General features: G+C 61.5%; 1 long non-coding RNA gene across 1 annotated transcript; it reads right to left on the reverse strand.

Annotated features, from left to right (window-relative positions):
* Positions 1-5,517: 5,517 nt before the first annotated feature.
* Positions 5,518-8,691, reverse strand: LOC137309278 (uncharacterized). Its single transcript, XR_010959804.1, has 2 exons — positions 8,629-8,691; positions 5,518-6,002 (listed from the first exon to the last, which is right to left on the reverse strand). It is a non-coding gene; the product is annotated as an uncharacterized lncRNA (long non-coding RNA).
* Positions 8,692-9,685: the final 994 nt, after the last annotated feature.

Consider the following 9,685-nt stretch of genomic DNA (forward strand, 5'->3'; position numbering starts at 1 on the left):
TCGAGTGTAGAAGATTAAGGGGTGATCTAATCGAGGGGTTTAATAATTTGATGGGGTGGATAGAGAGAAACTATTTCCTCTGGTGGGGCGGGGAGACCAGAACAAGGAGGGGGTGCAGAACCTTAAGATTAGAGCTCGGCCATTCAGGGGTGAAGTCAGGAAGCATTTCATCACACAAAGGGGAGTGGGAATCTGGAAATCCCTCCCCCCAAAGGCTATGGATGTTAGGAGTCAATTGGTGCTTTCAAGACTGAGATCGGTACGATTTTTGTTGGGTAAGGGGATCGAGGGGTATGGAGCAAAGGTGGGTAAATGGGGTTGAGGTGCAGATTAGCCATGATCTGATTGAATGGCGGGGCAGGCTCGAGGGGCTGAACGGGCCTCCTCCTCCTGTTCCTGTCCCATTCAGAATGTGGATATTAGTTCAAGCGAACCCCAAAGAATTTCGGGTGAGTGGGGAGAAGGGGAAAGGGGACGGGGAGGAGCGGATGGACGAGAGGAACAGGAAGGGGGAGAAAGGGAGGCGGAAGGAGATGGACAGCTAGCGCCTGCACCACCCCTGTGGGCTCGTGCCCCCGCAACAGAAACTTGAGCCCCATAATCCAGGCCAACAGTCCCCTGTGCCAGTACTGAGGGAGCAACGCACTGTCGGAGGGTCGGTGCTGAGGGAGCAACGCACTGTCGGAGGGTCGGTACTGAGGGAGCAACGCACTGTCGGAGGGTCGGTACTGAGGGAGCGCCGCACTGTGGGAGGGTCGATGCTGAGGGAGCGCCGCACTGTCGGAGGGTCGGTACTGAGGGAGCAACGCACTGTCGGAGGGGCGGTGCTGAGGGAGCGCCGCACTGTGGGAGGGTCGATGCTGAGGGAGCGCCGCACTATCGGAGGGTCGGTACTGAGGGAGCGCCGCACTGTCGGAGGGGCAGCACTGAGGGAGCGCCGCACTGTCGGAGGGGCAGCACTGAGGGAGCGCCGCACTGTCGGAGGGTCGGTACCGAGGGAGCGCTGCACTGTTGGAGGGGCGGTACCGAGGGAGCGCCGCACTGTCGGAGGGGCGGTACCGAGGGAGCGCCGCGCTGTCGGAGGGGCGGTACCGAGGGAGCGCCGCGCCGTCGGAGGGGCGGCGCCGAGGGAGCGCCGCGCTGTCTTTTGGAAGAGACGTTAAACTGAGGCCCGAGCAGACGATCTAGTCATTTATCTCATCGCTGTTTGTGGGATCTTGCTGTGCGCAAACTGGCTGCCGCGTTTCCGACATCACAACAGTGACCGCGCCCCCACAAGAAAGGACTTCGTTGGCCGTGAAACGCTTTGGGACGGCCTGAGCTGGTGAAAGGCGCGACAGGAAGTCAAGTTCTTTCCGTGAGCGATGCGTTCCACACGGATGCTGACGGCGCCCAGCTCTACCTCACCACCACCTCCCTCGACCCCTCCGCTCTCTCCCATTTCTCACCCTGCTCGTCCGGCATCCAGTCCTGGATGAGGAGAAATTCCCTCCCGAGGAGCAAATCCATTGTCTTCGGTCCCGTCCCCCCGCCCCGCAAACTCCGTTCCCTCGCCACCGACTCCGTCCCCCTTCCCTGGTCGCTGTCCGAGGCCGAACCGGACTGTTCGCAAACTCGGCGTCCGGTCTGACCCCGAGCTCGGCTCCCGACGCCATCTCCGCTCCGTCACAGAGGCCGCCGACGTCCACCTCTGTAACGCCGCCCGTCTCCGCCGCCCCCCACACCCCGCCTCAGCTCATCCGCTGCCGAAACCCTCACCCGTGTCCAGACTCCGCTCTCCTGGCCGGCCTCCCGCCCTCCGCCCTCCGTAGACTTGAGCCCGTCCGAAACTCCCTGCTGCCCCCCCCGTATCCGAACTCGCACCGAGTCCCGTTCACCCTGCGCTCGCTGGACCCACACTGGCTCCCGGTCCGGGAACGCCTCGATTTAAAAACTCTCATCCTCCTGTTCAAATCCCTCCATGGCCCTCGCCCCCCTCCCTATCTCTGTAACCTCCTCCAGCCCCCTACAAACCCTCCGAGATCTCTGCATGGCCCTCGCCCCCCCCTCCCTATCTCTGTAACCTCCTCCAGCCCCTACAAACCCTCCGAGATCTCTGCATGGCCCTCGCCCCCCCCTCCCTATCTCTGTAACCTCCTCCAGCCCCCTACAAACCCTCCGAGATCTCTACATGGCCCTCGCCCCCCTCCCGATCTCTGTAACCTCCTCCAGCCCCCTACAAACTCTCCGAGATCTCTGCATGGCCCTCGCCCCCCCCTCCCTATCTCTGTAACCTCCTCCAGCCCCCGACAAACCCTCCGAGATCTCTGCATGGCCCTCGCCCCCCCCCTCCCTATCTCTGTAACCTCCTCCAGCCCCCTACAAACCCTCCGAGATCTCTGCACGGCCCTCGCCCCCCCCCTCCCTATCTCTGTAACCTCCTCCAGCCCCCTACAAACCCTCTGAGATCTCTGCATGGCCCTCGCCCCCCCTCCCTATCTCTGTAACCTCCTCCAGCCCCCTACAAACCCTCCGAGATCTCTGCATGGCCCTCGCCCCCCCCTCCCTATCTCTGTAACCTCCTCCAGCCCCTACAACCCTCCGAGATCTCTGCACCCCTCCGATTCTGGCCTCTCGCGCATCCCCCCGATTCCCATCGCTCCACCATTGGCGGCCGTGCCTTCAGCTGCCTGGGCCCCGAAGCTCTGGAATTCCCTCCCTAAACCTCTCCGCCTCTCCCTCCTCCTTTAAGACGCTCCTTAAAACCTCCCTCTTTGGCCAAGCTTTTGGTCACCTGTCCTAATATCTCCTTGTGAGGCCCGGGGTCTGATTTACGATCCTGTGAAGCTCCTCGGGACGTCTTACTACATTAAAGGCGCTATATAAATGCAGGGTGTTGTCGTTGCAGTTCTCAGGACCCGACACTCAGGTGGAAACTCTGCTCTGCCCCACCCCACACGTCCGGATGCAAAGACATCCATCCTGCATGAAGACTGCCCCAGCCTCCCTCACTCCCATCTTCACTCACCGACACTGGCTCTCAGTCCGCCCAACAATATTCCCACCAGTCCCTCCGTGGCCTCGTCCACTCAACTCCCGGAGCCCTCCCGCGGCCTCTCTCCTCCAGAGACCCCCCCTCTCCGCTCCCCCCACCTGTCCCTCCACCCCATCGTCTTCAGCCAGTTTGTCCCGACGCTGAGTGACTCCCTCCCCAAACGAAAACAACAGCCCCTTTAAGGCAGTAACAACGTCCAAAGGTGCTTTGCGGGTGGGGAAATCAGACAGAAATTTTCACAGAAGGAGATATTAGGGCAGGTGACCAAAAGCTTGGTCAAAGAGGGAGGTTTTAAGGAGCGTCTTAAAGGAGGAGAGAGAGAGTCGGAGAGGTTTAGGGAGGGAATTCCAGAGCTTAGGGCCCAGGCAGCTGAAGGCACGGCCGCCAATGGTGGAGCGATGGGAATCGGGGGGATGCGCGAGAGGCCAGAATCGGAGGGGTGCAGAGATCTAGGAGGCCCCGTCTCCCTGTTCAGGGGGGGATGTTAAACCGAGGCTCCCTCCCTATCTCTGTAACCTCCTCCAGCCCCCTACAAACCCTCCGAGATCTCTGCATGGCCCTCGCCCCCCCCTCCCTATCTCTGTAACCTCCTCCAGCCCCCTACAAACCCTCCGAGATCTCTGCATGGCCCTCGCCCCCCCCTCCCTATCTCTGTAACCTCCTCCAGCCCCGACAACCCTCCGAGATCTCTGCATGGCCCTCGCCCCCCCTCCCTATCTCTGTAACCTCCTCCAGCCCCCTACAAACCCTCCGAGTTCTCTGCATGGCCCTCGCCCCCCCCCTCCCTATCTCTGTAACCTCCTCCAGCCCCCTACAAACCCTCCGAGATCTCTGCGTTCCTCCGATTCCGGCTTCTCGCGCCTCCCCTCGATTCCCATCGCTCCACCATTGGCGGCCGTGCCTTCAGCTGCCTGGGCCCAAAGCTCTGGACTTCCCTCCCTAAATCTCTCCGCCTCTCTCTCCTCCTTTAAGACGCTCCTTAAAACCTACCTCTTTGACCGAGCTTTTGGTCACCTGTCCTAATATCTCCTTATGTGGCTCGGTGTTAAATTTTGTTTGATAATCGCTCCTGTGAAGCACCTTGGGATGTTTTACTATGTACAGAGAGGGGACTGAGAGACACCAGTCAGTGTACAGATATCTCCCTGAGGGAGAGGGGACTGAGAGACACCAGTCAGTGTACAGATATCTCCCTGAGGGAGAGGGACTGAGAGACACCGGTCAGTGTACAGATATCTCCCTGAGAGAGAGGGGACTGAGAGACACCAGTCATTGTACAGATATCTCCGAGAGAGAGAGGGGACTGAGAGACACCAGTCAGTGTACAGATATCTCCCTGAGGGAGAGGGGACTGAGAGACACCAGTCAGTGTACAGATATCTCCCTGAGGGAGAGGGACTGAGAGACACCAGTCAGTGTACAGATATCTCCCTGAGAGAGAGGGGACTGAGAGACACCAGTCAGTGTACAGATATCTCCCTGAGGGAGAGGGGACTGAGAGACACCAGTCAGTGTACAGATATCTCCCTGAGGGAGAGGGACTGAGCGACACCAGTCAGTGTACAGATATCTCCCTGAGAGAGAGGGGACTGAGAGACACCAGTCAGTGTACAGATATCTCCCTGAGGGAGAGGGACTGAGAGACACCAGTCAGTGTACAGATATCTCCCTGAGAGAGAGGGGACTGAGAGACACCAGTCAGTGTACAGATATCTCCCTGAGGGAGAGGGGACTGAGAGACACCAGTCAGTGTACAGATATCTCCCTGAGGGAGAGGGGACTGAGAGACACCGGTCAGTGTACAGATATCTCCCTGAGGGAGAGGGACTGAGAGACACCAGTCAATGTACAGATATCTCCCTGAGAGAGAGAGGGGACTGAGAGACACCAGTCAGTGTACAGATATCTCCCTGAGAGAGAGAGGGGACTGAGAGACACCAGTCAGTGTACAGATATCTCCCTGAGAGAGAGAGGGGACTGAGAGACACCAGTCAGTGTACAGATATCTCCCTGAGAGAGAGGGGACTGAGAGACACCAGTCAGTGTACAGATATCTCCCTGAGAGAGAGAGGGGACTGAGAGACACCAGTCAGTGTACAGATATCTCCCTGAGAGAGAGGGGACTGAGAGACACCAGTCAGTGTACAGATATCTCCCTGAGAGAGAGGGGACTGAGAGACACCGGTCAGTGTACAGATATCTCCCTGAGAGAGAGGGGACTGAGAGACACCAGTCAGTGTACAGATATCTCCCTGAGAGAGAGGGGACTGAGAGACACCAGTCAGTGTACAGATATCTCCCTGAGAGAGAGGGACTGAGAGACACCAGTCAGTGTACAGATATCTCCCTGAGAGAGAGGGGACTGAGAGACACCAGTCGGTGAGCAGTGTTGTCAGTGTCTCCCGGGGAGATATCGACCGTTGTACTCACCTGAACACGTAACGACAGGACGCACAGATCTCGACACATCACTGAGGAGCTGGTGAGGTGCGGGGAAGGTTTTTATACAGGACTCCGGTAACTCTGAACAGGCGCTGGGTGTGCTACAGTGTTGATAAACCACCATCCAATCAATAAACAACGTTACTGAGCGCTGGCCGACTACAAGGCGACGTCTGACGTGGACCGTAAGCAAATCGTAAACAGATCGTAGCAATGTCTCCCCCCCGGGGGGACTGATGAAGAGGTGAGGGAGGCAGAGTCAGGTCAGTCTGTGGGACGAGATGGGAGGCGTGAGGGGGTGAGGGGAGGAGCAGGGGGGGGGGGGGTGGGGGGGTTTTGATGCGACCGGAGATGCTCCCTCTCTCGCCCCCACCCACCCCTCTTCCCCCGACCGCCGGGGATGTGCTGTGGTCACGGCGACTGTTGGCTGGCAGTGTGTGTCTGGAGAGTTCAGCGTCTGGGAATGATCTCGATAACTCCCGCTGTCTACTTCTTTTTCCGTTCCTGGGAGCAGCGGGGGCAGTACCTGGGAGAGGAGGAGAGGGAGGGGTCAGGGGCGATCCCAGCACAGGCACCCAGCAGAGCCGACCGATCCCAGCACGCGCACCCCGCAGAGCCCCGACTGATCCCAGCACGCACGCCCCGCAGAGGCGACCGATCCCAGCACGCACGCCCCGCAGAGGCGACCGATCCCAGCACGCACGCCCCGCAGAGCCGACCGATCCCAGCACACACCCCGCAGAGCCGACCGATCCCAATACACACACCCCACAGAGCCGACCGATCCCAGCACGCCCGCCCCGCAGAGCCGACCGATCCCAGCACACACGCCCCGCAGAGCCGATTGATCCCAGCACAGACACCCCGCAGAGCCGACCGATCCCAGCACACACGCCCCGCAGAGCAGACCGATCCAGCACAAACGCCCCGCAGAGCAGGACCGATCCCAGCACACACACCCCGCAGAGCAGACCAATCCCAGCACACACGCCCCGCAGAGCAGACCGATCCCAGCACACACCGCCCCGCAGAGCCGACCGATCCCAGCACACACACCCCGCAGACCCGACCGAATCCCAGCACACACGCCCCGCAGAGCAGACCGATCCCAGCACACACCCCGCAGAGCCGATTGATCCCAGCACAGACACCCCGCAGACACCGACCGATCCCAGCACACACGCCCCGCAGAGCAGACCGATCCCAGCACACGACACGCCCCGCAGAGCGATTGATCCCAGCACAGACACCCCGCAGAGCCGACCGATCCCAGCACACACGCCCCGCAGAGCAGACCGATCCCAGCACACACGCCCCGCAGAGCAGACCGATCCCAGCACACACCCCGCAGAGCCGATTGATCCCAGCACAGACTACCCCGCAGACCCGACCGATCCCAGCACACACACCCCGCAGAGCCCCGACCGATCCCAGCACGCACACCCCGCAGAGCCGACCGATCCCAGCACACACACCCCGCAGACCGACCGATCCCAGCACACACCCCCCGCAGACCCGACCGATCCCAGCACACACACCCCGCAGAGCCGACCGATCCCAGCACACACACCCCGCAGAGCCCCGACCGATCCCAGCACACACCCCGCAGAGCCGACCAATCCCAGCACGCACACCCCCGCGGAGGCGACCGATCCCCAGCACACACACCCCGCAGAGCCGACCGATCCAGCACAGACACCCCGCAGAGCCCCGGACCGATCCCAGCACGCACGTCCCGCAGAGCCGACCGATCCCAGCACGCACACCCCGCGGAGGCGACCGATCCCAGCACACACACCCCGCAGAGCCCCGACTGATCCCAGCACACACACCCCGCAGAGCCGACCGATCCCAGCACAGACACCCGCAGAGCCGACCGATCCAGAACACACACCCCGCAGAGCCGACCGATCCAGCACGCACGCCCCGTAGAGCCGACCGATCCAGCCACCGATCAGAGAGACGAATAAGCACCACGCCCGCAGAGCAGACCGATCCCAGCACACACCCCGCAGAGCCGATTGATCCCAGCACAGACACCCCGCAGACCTGACCGATCCCAGCACACACACCCCGCAGAGCCGACCGATCCCAGCACACACACCCCGCAGAGCCGACTGATCCCAGTACGCTCACCCCGCAGTGCCCCGACCGATCCCAGCACGCACGCCCCGTAGAGCCGACCGATCCCAGCACACACACCCCGCAGAGCCGATTGATCCCAGCACAGACACCCCGCAGACCTGACCGATCCCAGCACACACACACCCCGCAGAGCCGACCGATCCCAGCACACACACCCCGCAGAGCCGACTGATCCCAGTACGCTCACCCCGCAGTGCCCCGACCGATCCCAGCACACACACCCCGCAGAGCCGACCGATTCCCAGCAACACACGCCCCGCAGAGCCGACTGATCCCAGTACGCTCACCCCGCAGACCCGACCGATCCCAGTACACACGCCCCGCAGAGCCCCGACCGATCCCAGCACGCACGCCCCGTAGAGCCGACCGATCCCAGCACACACCCCGCAGAGCCGACCGATCCCAGCACAGACACCCCGCAGACCCGACCGATCCCAGCACACACCCCGCAGAGCCGACCGATCCCAATACACACACCCACAGAGCCGACCGATCCCAGCACGCCCGCCCCGCAGAGCCGACCGATCCCAGCACACACGCCCCGCAGAGCCGATTGATCCCAGCACAGACACCCCGCAGAGCCCCGACCGATCCCAGCACACGCCCCGCAGAGCCGACCGATCCCAGCACGCACGCCCCGTAGAGCCGACCGATCCCAGCACACACGCCCCGCAGAGCAGACCGATCCCAGCACACACCCCGCAGAGCCGATTGATCCCAGCACACCACACCCCGCAGAGCCGACCGATCCCAGCACACCACACCCGCAGAGCCCCGACCGATCCCAGCACACACGCCCCGCAGACCCGACTGATCCCAGCACACATGCCCACGCAGACCCGACCGATCCCAGCACACATGCCCCGCAGAGCCAACCGATCCCAGCACACATACACCGCAGAGCCCCGACCGATCCCAGCACACACCTCCCCGCAGAGCCAACCGATCCCAGCACAGACACCCCGCTGGCAAGTCCAAACTCCACGGGTTAACAGGCGGTAACTTACCATTTCCCTCGGGGCTTTGGTAGTGAGTCCAACACAGGCAAAGTGGAACCACTCAATGGAGCACTAGGGGGGAGAGAGAGAGGGAGAGAGGGGGAGAGAGAGAGAGAGGGGGAGAGAGAGAGAGAGGGGGAGAGAGAGAGAGGGGGCGAGAGAGAGAGAGGGGGCGAGAGAGAGAGACAGAGAGGAAGAGAGAGAGGGAGAGAGAGAGAGGGAGAGAGAGGGGGAGAGAGAGAGAGGGAGAGAGAGGGGGAGAGAGAGAGAGGGAGAGAGAGGGGGAGGGAGAGAGAGGGGGAGGGAGAGAGGGAGGGGGCGAGAGAGACAGAGAGAGAGAGAGAGAGGGGGAGAGTGAGGGGAGAGAGAGAGAGAGGGAGAGAGGGGGAGGGGGAGAGAGAGATAGAGAGAGAGAGAGAGTGGGAAAGGAGGGGAGAGAGAGGGGGGGGAGAGAGAGGGATAGGGGGAGAGAGGGGGGGGAGAGAGAGGGATGGGGGAGAGAGGGGTAGGGGGAGAGAGACAGAGAGGAAGAGAGAGGGAGGGAGAAAGAGAGGGGGACAGAGGGGAGAGGGAGAGGGAGAGAGAAAGGGAGAGAGAGAGAGAGGGAGAGAGAGAGAGAGAGGAGAGAGGAGGGGGGAGAGAGAGACAGAGAGAGAGAGAGAGAGAGAGGAGAGAGAAGGGAGAGAGAGGGGGAGAGAGAGAGAGAGGAGGGAGAGAGGGAGGGGGGGAGAGGATGGGAGAGAGAGGGGGGGGAGAGAGAGGGATAGGGGAGAGGAGAGAGGGGGGGAGAGAGAGGGATAGGGGGAGAGAGGGATAGGGGGAGAGAGAGTGGAGAGGAGAGCAGAGAGGGAAGAGAGAGGGAGGGAGAAAGAGAGAGGCGGACAGAGGGAGAGGGAGAGGGAGAGAGAAAGGGAGAGAGAGAGAGGGAGAGAGAAAGAGAGGGAGAGAGAGAGAGAGAAAGAGGGACAGAGAGAAAGAGGGACAGACAGACAGAGAGACAGTGAGAGAGACAGATACAGTGGGAGAGAGATTCAGAAACAGTGAGGGAGAGACAGGGGGAAAGTGA

The sequence above is a fragment of the Heptranchias perlo genome, unplaced genomic scaffold, assembly GCF_035084215.1.
Source record: "Heptranchias perlo isolate sHepPer1 unplaced genomic scaffold, sHepPer1.hap1 HAP1_SCAFFOLD_1572, whole genome shotgun sequence".
NCBI classification, from domain to species: domain Eukaryota; kingdom Metazoa; phylum Chordata; class Chondrichthyes; order Hexanchiformes; family Hexanchidae; genus Heptranchias; species Heptranchias perlo.